The 19,301-nt window shown below is 34.5% G+C and overlaps 1 long non-coding RNA gene and 1 pseudogene across 1 annotated transcript; both read left to right on the plus strand.

The window, feature by feature from the left end:
- Nucleotides 1–6,409: 6,409 nt before the first annotated feature.
- Nucleotides 6,410–9,613, plus strand: LOC118765641. The gene is made up of 2 exons (XR_005001506.1): nucleotides 6,410–7,433; nucleotides 7,638–9,613. It is a non-coding gene; the product is annotated as an uncharacterized LOC118765641 (long non-coding RNA).
- Nucleotides 9,614–12,250: 2,637 nt separating this feature from the next.
- LOC115218160 lies at nucleotides 12,251–12,436 on the plus strand (annotated as a pseudogene).
- Nucleotides 12,437–19,301: the final 6,865 nt, after the last annotated feature.

Below are 19,301 nucleotides of genomic sequence, written 5' to 3' on the forward strand. Positions count from 1 at the left end.
TCTATGTGGAGTGGTATGCATTTTTTTTTTTGCAGACAGACATTAACATCTGTGATTACTTGCCGCAGAATTGTGTAAAAATGCAAACATTAAAAATATTTCGTAAATGATTACACTTTTCGTATAATAAAAATTGTTACATTAACATAAATACACATACATTAACATAAATATGCATACATTAACATAAATGTACATACATTACTACATTATAAAAACTACATAATAAATGACATAAGCTTCTCCTTTCATTTATTATTCCCATTTTTTTAAATATTGTCTTTAAAAAAATCCAGCTCAGTCATATTTAGTAATCAAAGTCAGCCCAATATTGATCAATATATTAATGTAGAGTAAGGTACGAAAATCCTTTACAAAACTGTTACAATTCTGCTACGAGTAATTTCTGGTGTCCATATCTGTTCACGAAAAATGAAATATGGTTACATCCTACATGACTAAATAGCATAAGGGAATCATTCACTTTCATCAGTTCGCAGTGCCATCTACCCAGTGTCTGTGAACGAAGAGGAGACAACTACCATAAATCCTCGAGTATAGTCTGCCCTTGAGTATAATAACGCAGGGGATTTTTAGGGAGCTGTACCTCTGAAAACCTAAACCTTGTGTATAATATGCACCCCTTCTCTAACTTGAGTCAAGGAGGTCTATATAACATCTTTGGTTTGTAAAAATGTATACGGTAACATCCTTTATTATTATTGTATATATAACATAATGCAAACATGTAGCTTTTTTGTGCATTTTGTTTGCAGAAAAATAAAGAAATAACAGTAATAACGTTTAATAAATGTTGCTTACTGCAAGTTATGGATGATTCTTTTATGACTTCATTGCTTTCAGGCTTAGCTTAAGGTATTTCAACACCTGACATCACAAAATGCGTCTGAATAAACATTGCCGGTCAGCAAATAGAGACTCAAACATCGCTTAGAAAATATTTTTAATTTTTAACCTCGTATATAGCATGCACTACGAGTTTTGACCTTTAAATTTTGGGGAAAATATGCGGATTATACTCGAGGATTTACGGTACTCTGAAATGTTGCATCCCACAGTCTGGGTAATAACATTGCATAAATTTAAGTTGACTATGATAAAATTGTAGTTGACAATATTGAAATTGAGATTGATAATACTGAAATTAAGGCAGACACTGACAAATTTGAGGTTGACATTGATGAGATTGTGGATAAGAGAATCATCAGCTGCTATATTGGAAATTATTGTGGTTTCAGCAACCAAAAAAAAATTATATTTGTTATAATAAATTTTCTTTTCTTTACATTTTTTCTTCAAAATTCTCAAATTGCTAATGTAAATACTGTTGAAATATTTTTAGTATTATTAATTAATTACTTCATTGAACATTTATTTTTCTCTCACGTTAATAATTTCTTTTTGCCTAATCTTATATTTGTATACGGTTTGATTTAAAAACATTTTTTTTTTTTTTTGTAATTTTAGAATTAAAAACCAGCTTTTTTGTTTCATAAATTGATTATCAAAGATAATTTATTGAAATTGTGGGAGAAAAGTAGGATGTTCTGTGGTTTGGAATCACTTCAGATGTAGAAGTAAGGTTATATCACCATACTAAGAGATAATAAAAAAAAAATTAACCTTTCAGTACAGTTTTCAGTCAATGCCCTTTACATGATATTTTATTATTATTTTTATGATTTTTTCTTTCAGTTTTGTTTCCATTTCTTGTCAAGTGTCTTCCTGACACCTAGGGCAAAGAAACTTACTGTATATATTGAAAGGCCATTAAAGTAAACGCACCAGGTTGTTCATTTACAAAATCAAATGAAGTTATGTAAAAAAAAAAATTACTTTCATGGATGGTAGTCATTCTCACAGTGACAATGCTTCTTCTCAATACATGTGACATACCAGTTAAAACAATCTTTTGCACTTCTTACAAGGATGGTTAGCCAAGGATTTTCTCACATAATTTTCTGTTCCATTTTTTTTTTATCATTCCAAGTGCTTCTACAGTCACTGCTATTGTAATCACCTTGAGATGCTACATTTTCTCAATTTCTATGAGCAAATCTTTATATTTTCTGAGCTTGTCAAATTCTTTTGCTGAGATATTATTATTATTATTATTATTATTATTATTATTATTATTATTATTTATTATTATTTTTATGATTTTTTCTTTCAGTTTTGTTTCCATTTCTTGTCAAGTGTCTTCCTGACACCTAAGGCAAAGAAACTTACTGTATATATTGAAAGGCCATTAAAGTAAACGCACCAGGTTGTTCATTTACAAAATCAAATGAAGTTATGTAAAAAAAAAAATTACTTTCATGGATGGTAGTCATTCTCACAGTGACAATGCTTCTTCTCAATACATGTGACATACCAGTTAAAACAATCTTTTGCACTTCTTACAAGGATGGTTAGCCAAGGATTTTCTCACATAATTTTCTGTTCCATTTTTTTTTTATCATTCCAAGTGCTTCTACAGTCACTGCTATTGTAATCACCTTGAGATGCTACATTTTCTCAATTTCTATGAGCAAATCTTTATATTTTCTGAGCTTGTCAAATTCTTTTGCTGAGATATTATTATTATTATTATTATTATTATTATTATTATTATTATTATTATTATTATTATTATCATTATTATCATCATCATTATTATTATTATTATTATTATTATCGTCAGCATTTTTAAGGTGGTGAGCTAGCAGAATCATTACCACGCTGGAGGAAATGCTTAGAGGTATTTCGCCTGTTGCTACGTTTTGAGTTCAAAATTCCACCAAGGTCAACTTTGCCTTTCATCCTTTCAGGGTCAATAAATTAAGTACCAGTGAAACACTGGGGGCGTTGTAATTGCCTAGTCTCCTCCCCAAAAATTCCAGGCCCTGTACCTTTAGTAGAAGGGATTATTATTATTATCATCATCATCATCATCATGATTATTAAGGTGGCAAACTGGCAGAATCGTTAGCATGCTGGACAAAATGCTTAATGAAGGCGGCGAGCTGGCAGAACCGTTAACATGTCGGGCAAAATGCTTAGTGGTATTTCATCTGCCGTTATGTTGTGAGTTCAAATTCCGCCGAGATCGACTTTACCTTTCATCCTTTCGGGGTCGATAAATTATGTACCAGTTACGCACTGGGGTTGATGTAATCGACTTAATACCTATGTCTGTCCTTGTTTGTCCCCTCTATGTTTAGCCCCTTGTGGGTAATAAAGAAATAGGTATTTTGCGCATTGCTATGTTCTGAGCTCAAATTCTACTGAGGCTAACTTTGCCTTTCATCCTTTCAGGGCTGATAAATGAAGTACCAGTGAAACACTGAAGTGAATGTAATTGACTAGTCCCCTCCACCAAAATTTCAGACCTTGTACTGTTAGTAGAAGGGATTATTATTCTTATTATTACTACTAATATGTCTTAAAAATTTTGATACTAACCTATGTTAAAGGTTCTGATTTAAATCTAAATCTTTCCGTCATAATTTTGCATAAGAAATCCTTTTTCCCTTTCTTTTTCTTTTTTTTCTTAATTAGGGCTGAACAAAATATAAAATTCTAAATGTAATAATGAAAAAAAAAGTTCAGTAAATTCCTTTGATATATTGTCAGAGAGCTTCCCACAAAGCACCTTGCCAAAAAAGGGCAAAGTTATTCTTCACCTTGCAGTACATCAATATACTTTGCCCAAAGCTCCTTTCAGGGCCAACACTAGGGCATAAAGCATTTTGAGCCAGCCCTACAATATATGTCTCCTTATTTCAACTCTACAATTTGTGCACCTTTTCTCCAGCCCTACAATATGTACCCTCTGTTCTTAGCATTGGAATGTGGCCCCCTCCTCTCTAATGTTTCTACATCTTCCTCCAGCTACCACCCTCTTTTACATGAGCTGAAAATGCACCCCAATGATTATATTTAACATGCAAACAAGGAATCCATAGCTTTATTATCATGTGTATCACTTAATAAATCTGTGACAGCTCATTACCTCACATGACCCTCCCATCTACCTCTCCTACTCGCTCCTGTACTCTGCCCTCATTTGATCCTGGAATGATCTCACCTCCTGTCTTTATTCCTAAGTTTTTAAGGTTATTTGTTTGTATTTTTTTTTAGCTCTGTTGAAATACACTGTCATTGTTTCAATTAATTTTCAAAATAATGGAGAATTTAGTAAAATAATTTTATCATGGTGTTTGAAACATAAATTAACACGAAATTTCAATGGAATATTTAATCTAGATCATTTTAAAACAAAGAGTTTGTATTATAGACCTGGAGGTTGTCTCAGAAGTGTTGGTATCAAAAGGGCTAAGGAATTTGGTGTAAATTGTACTGGGTAAATTGTACAGGGTAAATTGTACAGAGTTTGCATGGCACTGCAAGATTTTCATGTCCAGGGCAGTCACTTAGTTTACCTAGTGTTTAGTGTCACCCCTGGTTCTTTTCTATCTTCTTTTTACTAAATCATTTTATAAGTTTTTGTTACAAGATGCAATTTTAAAAAACTCTTGTTCTTACAGATTAAAATTACTTTTAAGATATAACAGTTTTTTTTTCTTTTCTTTTGTTTAGTCTCTGGTCATTCTTATGAATTACTGGCTGTTTTTTTTCTATGATATATCTAGGATTGAGATAGAATAATTATATCTTAAACTATGACATAGATTCTGACATGTATTAAACTAAATAGAACACAACATATATTAAACTAGAGCACAGAATACATCAGAGACTGCAACACATAACACAAAACACATCTTAAACTAGAACATAGACCATGTCATATCTTATAATACCTCATCACATCTCAAACTACAAAGTAAAATGCATATCTTAAGCGTAGGACTGGCTGTGTGGTAAATAGCTTGCTTACCAACCACATGGTTACGGGTTCAGTCCCACTGTGTGGCACCTTAGGCAAGTGTCTTCTGCTATAGCCTTGGGTCAACCAAAGCCTTGTGAGTGGATTTGGTAGACGGAAACTGAAATAAGCCCGTCATATATATGTATATATATATATATTATATATATATATATATATATATATATATATTATATATATATATATGTGTGTGTGTGTGTATATGTTTGTGTATCTGTGTTTGTCCCCCCAACATCGCTTGATAACTGACGCTGGTGTGTTTACGTCCCCGTAACTTAGCGGTTCGGCAAAACAGACTGATAGAATAAGTACTAGGCTTACAAAGAATAAGTCCTGGAGTCGATTTGCTCGACTAAAGGTGGTGCTCCAGCATGGCCACAGTCAAATGACTGAAACAAGTAAAAGAGTAAATAGTAAAAAGAGTGTCTTAAAGTAGAGCATTCAACAAGCGTATCTTAAACTAGAACATGTATACACCACATCATAATCTACAACATTGAATACTATGTACTAAAATAAGCTATCCTATGAGATGTGGTTTTGATTACCACCAGTTACTTAAATTTCATATGTTCTTTCGATTGTTCATCCACACAGTGCTGTGCTCCTATAATCAGTTTGTGAATATTTTAATTTTGATTCCTGCTTGTTTCACTGAACTTGGAGGGATTGTTTTACAAACTTTTTAGTACTGAATTCATACAGCTTATTTTAGAAAGAGTAGAGTAGATTATGTGGGATGCTCTCTCTTCTTACTCCCTATTTCTCTGTGTGTCTTACTGTCTTCTGTTACAAAGCAGCTGAAAATACATCATCTGTGTAGGTGGGGGATGGTATATATATATATATATATATATATATATATATATATATAGAATAGTTGTACTAGGCACCAATGTTTGCTGGAAATAGCAGTTGATAATTTACTATAGCGTTGTAAAATTATTGACTGCTATTTCCAGTAAACATCGGTGCCTTGTTGTACCACTATTCTATATTTATACTTCTACCTTTACTGTGCTTTATTTGACTGGAAATTAATACATTCATATACATATATATATATATATATACATATATATATATATATGAGTAATTGTCATTTTAAATCTGTTGTAATACTTACAACATTTAATAAAATGATGTAGTACGAAACGATCGTACCAAATTACCGGAGTCATTCTTGTTGCTTATTTTGATTATAATCAACCCACGGATTTCTATGGATCACACCATACAAAATTCTGGTACATCTAAATTAAGTACCATATTTATTTGAATCTAAATTTTTGCTGAACTTATATATATGTATATATATATATACTTTATTTAAAGCAGCAGAAAATTCAACAAAACCTGTTACTCTGAGTTACTGTCCGATGAACGGCAACGGGAAACTCAGAGTAACAGGTTTTGTTGAATTTTCTGCTGCTTTAAATAAAGCATATTACTCTACCACAGGTATTTGGGTACTCTTTTTTCCACCTTGTTTCACATTTATGTGCTTCCTCCGGTATATATATATACATACACACATACAAAATTTGGGGGTTTAATTCACAGGTGATCTAAATGATATGTGTGTGTGTGTGTGTATGTGTAAATACAAACATATCAAACCACATGTACGCATATGCACGCACTTGCACACACATACACACACACACACTCATACACACTAGCATGGAAAAAACAGATGTAATGCAAATAAACAAGCGTATACATGTATTCATCTGTTATAAACTGGTTGAGAAGCAGAAACAACTGATGAAGAGACAACTTTTTTGGGGTATTATCTTATTCTTTCCAATAATTTAATATTGAATTATTTATGCAAATCAAAGGCATGTGTATTATTAGAGAAACCTGTTGAGTTATTTAATGTAAATCTATTTATTCTGGACACACACACACACACATATTTTTCTCCATTTGTCTGTCTGTCTCCGTCCCCGCCTCTCCCTTTTTCTACTACCTCTACCTCTTAACTACCTCCTACCTTCTCTATTTTATTGTTGAGTGCATCATAATTTATATATCTCATTCACATTTACTTCATTTGACATAAAGAATTAACATAAAAATCTCAGCCGCTATTTCTGACTGTTATAACTAAATGTGGAGACGAATTAATTAAATGGGTCAAATTTCAATTAGTATGTTATTAGTTATCCCCAGCAACATTTAGTTACTTAAAAAAACAAAAAAAAAAAGGAAAAAAAGAAAGGAGGATTAACACTGACTGTCTTATTAAATTTAATGTTAATTTCCGTAAAGATGTTGATTATCCATCCAAAAATAGGATTGACATTTTCTGCTTCTCCAACACTTTTTTGGCATCTCTTGTAGCTATGGTTTACATATCCACCACTAAAATTAATTCTTGCTCTGTGAACAGATATTTGATGGAGGAATATTACCTTGGCTGAAAGCATGTAAGGGCTAGTGACAGGAAAACCATCTGACCATAGAAAACCTACATTAACAAAATTCCATCCAACATTAGCAACCATGGAAAATTGTTCATTAAAATGACGATGATGATGATAATGGTATATATATATACATACATACATACATACATATATATATATATATATATATATATATATTATACACATAGATAGATATTTATATGACCGTGAATCTTATGTATGTTAGTGTCTCCTTGTTCTTGACATCAGGTGATGATAGTTGTAAACAAGTGTCACTAATATATAAGCAGTGTCATTCATTTCCAATATTCTGCAGAAACATGTCTGCCCAAGGGGATATATTACCCTGCTTAGAAACAGGTAAGGTTTGGTGACAAGACGGGCATCCAACCAGAGAAAAAGGGAAAGTCTGCCCTAACAAACTCAATCCAACCCATGCAAACTTAGATAAGTGGATAATAATAATGAACAATTAATTACACTTTTCATTCAACATAAATTCAGTGAATATGTTCATTTAAAATAGTTTCTTTGTTTTCTGCATTATTATAATTAGATTGTACTCATTATAACTGAAATTATTATAATTATTATAATAATGCAGAAGAAAGTAAATGCTGGGTTATGGATTGGCAAAATCATAAGAGAATCTGACAAAATACCTTGCAGTAATTCTTTCTGGCTCTCTACACTCTGAGTTCAAATCCTACCAAAGTCAACTTAGCCTTTTGTTTCTCTGGGGTAGTACCAGTCAAGAAATGGGGCTGATGGTATTGAATAACACCTTCTCCTTGGGATTACCACCATTGTGCCTAAATTAGAAACAGTTACTATAACTAGATTTAACCGTTTTGATACCAACTCACTGAGACCGTTCTAAATTAAAACTTTCCTTCAAATTTTGGCACAAGACCAGTAATTTTAAAGGAGTGGGTAAGTTGATTACATTGACCCTGCAGTGTGCAATTGGTACTTATTTTATTGACCCTGAAAAGACAAAAGGCAAAGTCAACCTCAGAAGAATTTGAACTCAGGATGCAAAAAGCTAAAGGAAATGCCTTTTGTCTGACACAGTAACAATTCTACCAACTTACCATCTTAAGCACCATTTAAGTCACTTTTTATTAAATTCTTCATTAATATATAATTGCCAACCAAGTGTGGTGTCCTATACAGGACAGTGCTACTGATGTTTATAGCCCCAGGAAGTCATCTCTTCCAGATGGCTAACAACACACATTCTGTGTCCGATTAGTATTTGCAGACACACTAATCGGACACAGAATGCATATCGTTAGCCAGATGGAAGAGCTGACTTCCTAGGGCTATAAACGTCAGTAGCACTGTCCTGTATAGGACACCACACTTGGTTGGCAATCACATGTTATGATTCTGTACTGCTACTGTTTATATTTCGCTCAGGAATTTATTATAACATATTTCTCTAAATTCTTCATTATTTTCAAAATAAATTAAAACAAACATAACTGTGGCATATGGTTATTGCAGTACTTAGGGTGCTGCCACACCCAATGCCACCAAATTTCAAGCAGGGGTATAACAAAAGTTTTCCATTCAAATTTGTGATTAATTCAATGAGTAAGGTTAATGATTATAATGAGTTTGCCATTTTCGATGGGTGTGCAGTGCACACCTAGCATACCGGAATATACACCCCTGAAACATAATGTATGTTAATGGAAATAAGGTAAAAAGCAGGTCGATCATATAAGCCCTGTATTTATTAATCTTCATAATTTTTTTTTTTAATTTCTCTGTAGTTTTTATGTTTACAGTGTTTTAGTGTTCTGAACATTATAACAGCTGCTTTGAAACTCACCAGCAAAGAGGACAACTATATTACCATTCTGAACATTACTATATAACAGAAGCTGGATAAATACCATTTTTTTTCTTTTTTTTTGTCTTGTTCGAACTGTTCTTTAAAAAAAGAAAAAGAAAAGGAATCAAACAACACTGAACCAACTCAAATATTGTATTGCATTGTTTTTCTTTATTTTGTTTATTTTCTGCTTTTTTTTTCTTCTTGAATCGCTTCTCTACACAACTCAATTGAATTTATTGCCAAGATTCCACAGCTCTCAGATATGAAGAACTCTATATAACAGAGCTCAATGGAATGTATTACCAATATTCCAAGAATCTTAGATATGAAGTATCTGTCCATTCAAAAAAAAAAACAAAAAAAAAAACAGGAAATCCAAAATATTTCAAAGAACAATATTAAAGAAAAAAACCAACAAAATGGACAAATAACAAAACCTTTCAGTATTTTCTTATATGTGTGTGTCTGTACATATATTTGTACGGGGATACATAAATACATACATACATACACACAATAGTGGTGAAATGCAAGAATGAGTGCTCAACACTACAGTTGGTGGATAAATATATTCTTTATTTGTGGAGTAACAATGCTACTAACATGGAGGCAGATTAGTAAGATCCATGAGTGGGACACTTAAAAAATTGTGGAATTTTTATGCATGAAACTAATGGTAGCATTGATAACCCATAAATAAAGTAGACGTGTGTATGTGTGTATGTTCTTTCACTCTTTTGCTAAATGCAGATGTTTAATTTTGACCATGCTGAAACATCACACTAATGGGTTTCAGTTTTATTGTACACAACTTATTTCAGTCTGGTACTACTTTTATCAATCTTTGTTGAACTGCTAAGTCACAGAACATAAAGCTAAACTAGTTTTTAGAGTGTAAACATGAATAAACACACACACACACAATATACATATACATATATATATATACATATATATATATATTTATATATATATATATATAATTGTGCAGAAACACACATACACACATGCATTTTTAGTGTTGAAAGAAGACGAAAATAACTAAAACAAAATAAACAAATTGTAGTATCTCCACAAAAAAAATATAAATATGATATATACATATGTATATTATTTTTTAAAGTGCCTTTATATTAAATGTTTTTATTGTTTTTGTTGTTGTTGTTTTATTTGATCGATTAATTATGTCAAGAGTTTTAATGAAATTTGTAGATTCTTCAGGACACAAGAAACCCTTGCTTAACCTCTCCTGTCAATCAACCATTCTTTTACACAATCTAATAACTAGTTTCAATCATTGGACTGTGGCCATGCTTGGGCAATTGTGTTGGTTGTTTAATTTTTGCATTATTGGTTGTTTGACTATTGTATGTTAATCACTGTAAAACAACAAACCATTCATTAAATTTCTAATATAATTTGGAGCTCGATCATTAAAACCTTGTCTATTTATTCTTTGCTAGTGCAGCAGTTGATGGTAGTCTGGGGGTTAATGTCTTGCCAGTGGTAGGAAATTAATTTAAGATATTTCAGTCTTGAGATCAACTCCTGAGCCCAACACCACTTGAATGCAACATCTCCTGTGAACAATATTCTTCGGCCAAACATCTCTTAAGATCAACACATCTTGACACAAAAACACTTTTTGGGCTTAAGACTTCTTGAACCCAACACCTTTTGACCATCTTGAAATCAACATCTCTTGAGGCCAACATCTTTTGAACACAACACCTTTTGAGACTAACAGCTCAAAAATATCATATTATATTTACATTCACTATTTAAACAGTATTAAAATCCATTCTTTTTTAAATTTTTCAAATCTATGTTCTTCCTATTTTAAAATATACATTTGCTGTTTGGCATTAGGAAGGGCATGGTGTTAGGAAGGGCATCCAGCTGTAGAAACACTGCCAGATCAGACTGGGCCTGGTGCAGCCTTCTGGCTTCCCAGACCCCAGTTGAACCGTCCAACCCATGCTAGCATGGAAAGCGGACGTTAAACGATGATGACATTTGTTACACCTGATTCTTTCAATTGAAACTAAACACAAGGCCTATTTCATAAGGTTGTGGGGTTGATAAAATAACTTCAGCATAAGAATAAATCTGATACTTATTCTGCAGTGGTTTAATACAGATGTAATTCACCTTATGAGACATGAAATAACCACACTAGAAAATAATTTAACACATGGAGATGGATTATGTTACAAAGCCTAGATAATGTTTAGAAAGTCTGCACTACTTAATCAATAAATAGCCCAGCCTTTATGAAAAACATTTTAAACACTAATTTAAGGCAAAAAGAGGGCATTGCCAAGGTGCATTGCCAGGCAAAAAAAGGGCATTGCCAGCTTCCCCAATTCCACTAAACAGTGTCTGCTGTTAGATTTTCTCAGATTTCTGATATTTTAGCTGTCCCATATAGCTTTATCGAGTCAATATGCTTGTAAATCAAGCATTTTATTTTAATTCCATATTCCATTTATATTCACACAAGTGAAGGTCATTGCAGATAGGTTTAAAGAGTGGATGTCTGCGGAAACTCATATATGCTGAAGACCTCCTTGTTCTTAGAGCTGAATCTGTTGTAGAATCAAAGAAGGAATTCCAGGCATGGAGACAAAACCTGGAATCAAAGTTGACATGGTAAAGAATAAAGTACTGATAAGTAGGAAAACAAACAAGACAATATAGAAAAGGAAGAAACTCCATATGGTGTACCTAAAGCAAATTATGAACATGTAATAGATGCAGAGACAGGTTAGTACAAGAAGCAGACTTTGTACAGGGGTAATAAACTCTAAAAGTGCATGGGAAAAAGATTCTCTCAAACGTCCAGGAGGATCCCTAGAAGTAGTAGATAGCTTCTCTTAGTTGGGTGAGCTTATTAGCAGAGATGGGGGATATCTTGAATATATATATAGTAGCCAGAGTAAAAACATGCTGGAGAAAGTACATAAATTTGAGGTCACGAGAACGGTCATATCTAAATAAATGGCAGTCACTGTAGCACTGATACCATGAGAAAATGCATTCAGTTCACTCTGTAAAAAAGTTGGTTTCAGGGGTAAACCATGATCAGCAAGATGGTTCTCCCAGAGTGAGGCCCTTCCATTGCACTCCGGTTGTTACTGTTACTACGATATTATACCTTAGAATTAATTGCAATCACCCCAAATGTGGGCGACTCAGGTGCGCTATTTCTAAGTGTGGGGTCTGCGTTCGCGCTCACCCCGTAACTCTTTTTTGCACTCTTTGACAAGTTGTGGTGCACCTGAGCATTGTATACAATAATTTCATCATTATTATTATTATAGGAAGGACAACCAAGCTATCTCCATCATATTAGTTGTACAGATTATGATCCTCCAACGTGTCTAGGAGAGTTTTAACCTGAATAAGAACTGATTCACGAGAGGACGACACGTCAGCATGGAAAATTATGAAGATGACAATGACATCGATGTTGATAGTGGTGTTATTGTTTTGATGGTAGTGGTGATGATGTATTTGGTGATTTTGCTCTTGTTACTGTTGTTTACCGCGAGATCATCCCTATCGTTCAAGCTTCCGAGCTACAACCATTCATTTTCTCCCTCCTACCTGACAGTATATCTAGTAATACATTATTCAGTGTGTCCTTGTCCTTTTTTTTTTTTTTTAAGTTGGTATGTGTGATCGAGGTTGTTTTGTGACTGTAACAAGAAAAATAAATTGACTAAAAAAAAAAGATTTTAATTCATAATTTTGGTTATGTTCCCTCAGTTACATCACTAATGAATTTTCGAAAGAAATGACCATCACTACATCACATTTACGTTCCCATAAACTTTTGAAATTCCTATCCAGAAGAAAAACGATACAAGGGAAGTAACTCTCAATCACTAATATATTAGGTTTAGTGATGCACTAAATAAATAATTCCTTCCTAATTTTGGCACAAGACCAGCTATTTTGTGGGATAAGTGGGTAAGTCGATTACAGAGACCACAGACCACAGTGCTCAACTAATTTTTACTTTATTGACCCTGAACGGATGAAGAGCGAAGCTGACCTCGGCGGTAATAATATTTATTAATGAGATTATTGTATACAGCGCTCAGATGAATTACAACCCTAAGGTTTTTAACTCGCACTGATTTTGTCAGTAAAAGGAGGCAGAAAACAGCAATTAGTCAAGTAAGGAAAGCAATGAAAGCTAAAAATGTATGCAATAAAATACACACACACGAAAAGGGGGGAAAAACGCAGAGCCGGATGATACAGATCTCAGTAGAGTATGAACACATCATAGAATGACCTCCAGGCACGTAGCTACGGAGGGGCTATAGAGTGCTCAGCCCCTCCACTCATAAGCAATATCTTATTTTCTTTACTGCCCACAAGGGGCTACATACACACAGAGGGAACAAACAAGGACAGACAAGGAATTAAGGTACTTGTCAAGTGTAGTGGTCCCGGTTTGCGCACACGTGCAGACGCGCGTCCGCGCTAGCCAGATGTAGGCAGTCGATCATAAGAGCTGACTGGCGCATGCACGATATATACGATATATACTTGTATCGATATATACGTATATACGATATATTTACTTGTATATTATACGATACAAGTATATATCGTATATATATCGTATACACGTATATATCGTATATATCGTGCATGCGCCAGTCAGCTCCTATGATCGACTGTCTACGTCTGGCTAGCGCGGACGCGCGTCTGCGTGTGTGCGCAAACCGGGACCACTACACTTGACAAGGTACCCAATAACTGAAGTCGCTAAAGATGCAATAAATTGAATTTCGGATCTTTTCTTTTTGAAAGCCAGGTTTTTCAGTTTTTCTAGTTAACTAAATAATTTGAAACTTCGTATACTGGTAGAATGTGTCGAATTTCTTTTGATTTAGTTGTTAGTGATATGAAAATGTGGGTAAATTAGAGCTGGTCAAAGTGTTTGTTGTAGCTGTAATTGTTGTCTCAGAATTGGCTGCTGACCCGGTCATCAACTGTGGGTTAAATTAAGGAGTCCGTGCTGCTGGGTCAGTTGTTGTTGTTGTTGTTGTTGCTGTGGTGCTCATGGTGGTGACGGCGGTGCAGGTGATTGTCCTCGTTGCTGTGAAGAATTGTTGCTGTAATTAGCGGTTTCTGGTAGTAAACGTATCACTACACACGTGATGAATAGAGACGGACATTAATTAAAAAGTAATTTTATTTCTACGAGTCAGAGAGGATTATTATTATTCGCGAAAAAGAAAAGAAAATTTTTTGAAATTTCCCAAAATATACATTCAGAAAGGATTTTTCAGGTGAGAACTTTTTTACTGAATAATTTTGCTTACTCTTTGAACAAAGTTTATACTGAAATTATTTTGTGTTTAACTAAAAAAAAAAAGCATAACTTTGAAGAAATTGAAAAAAAAAAATACTTGAACCGAAATCTCTATCGAGTTTAATTTTAAAATATATAAATTCTAAGAAATTGTTACTGTTACTACGATATTATACCTTAGAATTAATTATTGCGAATATCAGTGCCCAAAAATAATGAATCACGGTCAAACTAAAGCGTTTGACCCGGTCATAAAAACAAACAAAAAAATAGTGTAATAGGTGTAAAACAACTTGCTCTAAATGAATATGACAAAAAAAATGCACGCTCGCGAAAGGTGGGGGGGACTCGGAAAATTCACATCTTCGGTCCATGGCTTTTGTTGTTCTGGAATTACTTACAAACATCTTACACGCTGCAAATTCTCTTAAATATTCAACCTTACCCTGCTCCTATTTACAAAACTTGCCACTCTTTTTCATTTTTTTAAATTCTTTATGCAGACAGTTTGTGTTATTAAATTCTCTTTAACATACATTTAAATTATTATGTTATAGAAATAATTTTAACATGTCCGTTGCACATTTCTTGAGTACAAACAAGTTCATTTCTTGGGTATAAACAACAAAATTACAACTTATTATCTTCAGACCTGGCTGAGGTTTGCACCATCTCAATCAGGCATCTCTTACCCTTGTCTCTCTTCTCTAAAAATTATGCTCAAACCTTCCCTGAATGGGAAGCATTTTGGAGCTCTTCTCTACTCATGTCTTTATTGCACATGTTCACTTGCAATGACTCAAGAGGAGCATTAGAACACATTGAATGGTATAATCTTTGGTACACCACTCTCTTCTACTTGTTTCAGTCATTGGACTGCAGCCATGCTAGGGCTTTGCCTTAAAGGATTTCACTCAAACAAATCAACCCCAATGCTTATTTTTTTAAAACTCTGGTACTTATTCTGTTGGACTGCTTAGTTACAGGGATGTAAACAAACTAATGCCAGTTGTCAAGTAGTGAGGGTGGGGTACAAAGACACGCATACAACAGACTTCCACAGTTTCTATCTACCAAATTCTCGCACTGGGCACTGGTCAGCCTGAGGTCAGGTAGAGTAGAAGGCACTTGCCCAAAATGCCATGCAGTGGAACTGAACTTGAAACCATTTTAACCTGACAAAAATAAAGAAAACCATTGAGATGGTCATGGCTAGGCTACCTTTGGTTCATAAGTTTACTTGATTTGAGCAAACCTTTTGGTTAAACTACAACATGAAAAGATCAACGTAGTCCATAGCCAAACAACCTTTCTTCTTTTTGTTAGGGAGATTTTAAACACAAGGGTTACTGTTTGGGGGAGGTCGTATTTCTTTACTGTTATGGATATCGCATTTTTCTTTCTTTTTTTTTTCTTCTGACTTGTATTATATAGTCTTTGACTCAATTCACCAGTGCCAACTCAAAAGAATACAAACTATTATTTCACTTCAATGGTGTTGGTTAATGTATTGATATTAATAACTTCACCACACACACACATTCAACTCCATAATAATAATAATTATTATTATTATTTCTTTATTGCCCACAAGGGGCTAAACATAGAGGACAGACAAACGGATTAAGTCGATTATATCGACCCCAGTGCGTAACTGGTACTTATTTAATCGACCCTGAAAGGATGAAAGGCAAAGTCGACCTTGGCGGAATTTGAACTCAGAACGTAGTGGCAGACGAAATACGGCTAAGCATTTCGTCCAACGTCCTAACGATTCTGCCAGCAACAACAGATACTAAAGATGGTGCTATGGCCTTTTCTCTGATAATATCTTTCTTGCTTATTTAAATTCAGTTCAATGCACACTTGCCTTGAACCAACCATTTCTCTTTGTGTGTGTGTATGTTCTTGATAATCGTTTGGAACAAGTAGTTTTACACCAATTATACATTTTTTAATTTTTTTCTGGCCCGGGTCAAACACAATAGTTTAAAGGCCATAGACTGAAGATGTCGATTTTTTTTTTTCAGTTTTTGTGCCCGGGTCAGACCCGGAACATTCACGATGTGAATTTTCCGAGTCCTCTCCCACACACCCCTTTCGCGAGCGAGCATTTTTTTTTTTTTGTCATATTCATTTAGAGCAAGTTGTTTTACACATATTACACTATTTTTTGTTTTGTTTTTATGACCGGGTCAAACGCTTTAGTTTCATCGCCTTTTCCCTCTAGTAAGCTGCCCATAAAAAAGATCTGTTTAGACATCTTTCCATCTTCCATTCTAGCAACACGACCATCCCAACATATCTGGTTCCAAATTATTCCTTTCTCTATACTTGTACTGCTGGCTCTCTCTCAACTATCAAGTGTATATGAGGACCACTTGGTGTTCAAGATGAAGCCTCTCCAAATGCTTGAAGGACACTACATGCATGATGGAGATATTCGTTTACAACTGCTAAGTGATGTCAAAGAAAGGAGACAGTAACACACACACACATGACCAGTTCCATTTCACTTTCCTATTTCTTTATTGCCCGCAAGGGGCTACACACAGAGGGGTCAAACAAGGACAGACAAATGGATTAAGTCAATTGTATTGACCCCAGTGCATAACTGGTACTTATTTAATCGACCCCGAAAGGATGAAAGGCAAAGTCAACCTCGGTGGAATTTGAACTCAGAACGTAACAGCAGACGAAATACCTATTTCTTTATTGCCCACAAGGGGCTAAACACAGAGAGGACAAACAAGGACAGACAAACGAATTAAGTCGATTATATCGACCCCAGTGCGTAACTGGTATGTATTTAATCGACCCTGAAAGGATGAAAGGCAAAGTCGACCTCGGTGGAATTTGAACTCAGAACATAAAGACAGGTGAAATACTGCTAAGCATTTCGCCCGGCATACTAATTTTTCTGCCAGCTCACCGCCTTCCATTCACTTTCTGTTTACCAAGTGATGCTGTTATACCTGAGAGAGTAAGCAGCAGAGGTATAGAGAAAAGAATAAATTTGAACCAGATGCATTGGTGAGAGAGATGGAAGATGGAGAATATGAGAATATTTATTAATCACTGCAATTGTTTTGCCCAATCTAGCATCGATGGTTGAGTCAATAAAATAGGATTTCACTACACCTCCATTTAGAGCACAGTTTAAGCTATCTTTTTGGGGAAGAAGGTTTATGTTCCTATAACCTGTGTTAATTCTGAAACCCTTTAAAATGGAAGATAAAAAAGTTCATTTTTGGCACTTGATGCTTTGGGAACCAGACAAAAATTACTGCAGCTCGGCTGGGATGTGTTAACCCAGCTCCTTCGGATTTCCACTTATTCAGATCTCTGCAGATTAGTCTTAATGGTAAAAATTTCAATTCCTTGGATGACGTAAAAAGATACCTTGATGAATTCTTTGCCATGAAACCACCTCAATTCTTGGAAGAGGGTATTTTCAAGTTAAAGGAAAGATGGAGATGCATTGTGCAACAAAATAGTTCATATTTGGTTGATTAAAAATGTAATGGCAAGAATTTATTGACCTTTTCTTTCCTTTAAAAATCGGCACGAACTTTCCGGACAACCCAATAAATTAGTTATTGAGCCAAAAGGTGTCTTTATCTCATTTGCATATATAACTATTTCCATTTAGATTTTTGATGCTCAATGTATTAACACTAATCATGGTTCTGATCCACTCTGTCTATGGAAATAACCAATCAATACCTTGCTGATAACTCACAGAATTTAAACATGCCTGAAATGTCAAGAATACTGAAATTTTTACATTTGATTAGATATTTAGCTATTATTGATTAGTTGTCTCAGTAATGCTGGACTGGATAGACTAGAATTTAGAAGACTGGAAATTAGGTAAATGTGTAAATATATGCCATTTTTGGTATTTGCGTAATATTCCATGAGATTGAGGATTTGCTGACCATTATATTGGAAACAATTCCTTCAGATGGCTTGAAGATTTATATCAAAAGTGTTCCTACTTCAGAGTAGGTCTTGTGGAACCCAGACAGATAAATGCTGTAACTATTACAACTTTTAATCTGTAGAGAAAGATGTATTAAAGAATACTTTGTATTGCTACCACCAAATAGGAGAATAGTACAGCATTTAATAGCATATAAGAAGCACCTTATTACTGTTTCCTTCTCGAGCCATGCCTAGCTCATTACGCCCGGTTTCCTTGGCGTATAGGTTCCCCACCTGGACAGGTGAGCTGCAAGATGCGGGAGGAAAGAGTGAGAGAAAATTGTGGCGAAAGAGTCGGCAGAAGTTCGCCATTACCTTCTGCCGGAGCCACATGGAGCTTAGGTGTTTCGCTCATAAACACACACACATCGCCCAGTCTGAGATTCGAACCCGCGAGTCTGCTGCTCTAACCACTAGGCCATGTGCCTCCACACCTTATTACTGAAAAAGTCACAGAAGCAAAGTAAAAAAAATCCCCAGGTCCTTTATGCAAAGTTGGGACTATGTTATATGTTTTAAACTTTTAGCATTCAGATTACTGTCGAATCTAATACATTTTTATTGTTTTGAATTAATCATGCCTTATCTTGTAGCTTCCAATGACATGATTGCTTAATTTTGGAATGATCTTGTAGGGTAGATGTGAGAAGCTGGATCTAACCAGTTTTAACACAGAACTTATTTCTTTACTGCCCACAAGGGGCTACACACAGAGGGGACAAACAAGGACAGACAAATGGATTAAGTCAATTACATCGATCCCAGTGCACAACTGGTACCTATTTA

This window comes from Octopus sinensis, linkage group LG12, assembly GCF_006345805.1.
Source record: "Octopus sinensis linkage group LG12, ASM634580v1, whole genome shotgun sequence".
NCBI lineage: Eukaryota > Metazoa > Mollusca > Cephalopoda > Octopoda > Octopodidae > Octopus > Octopus sinensis.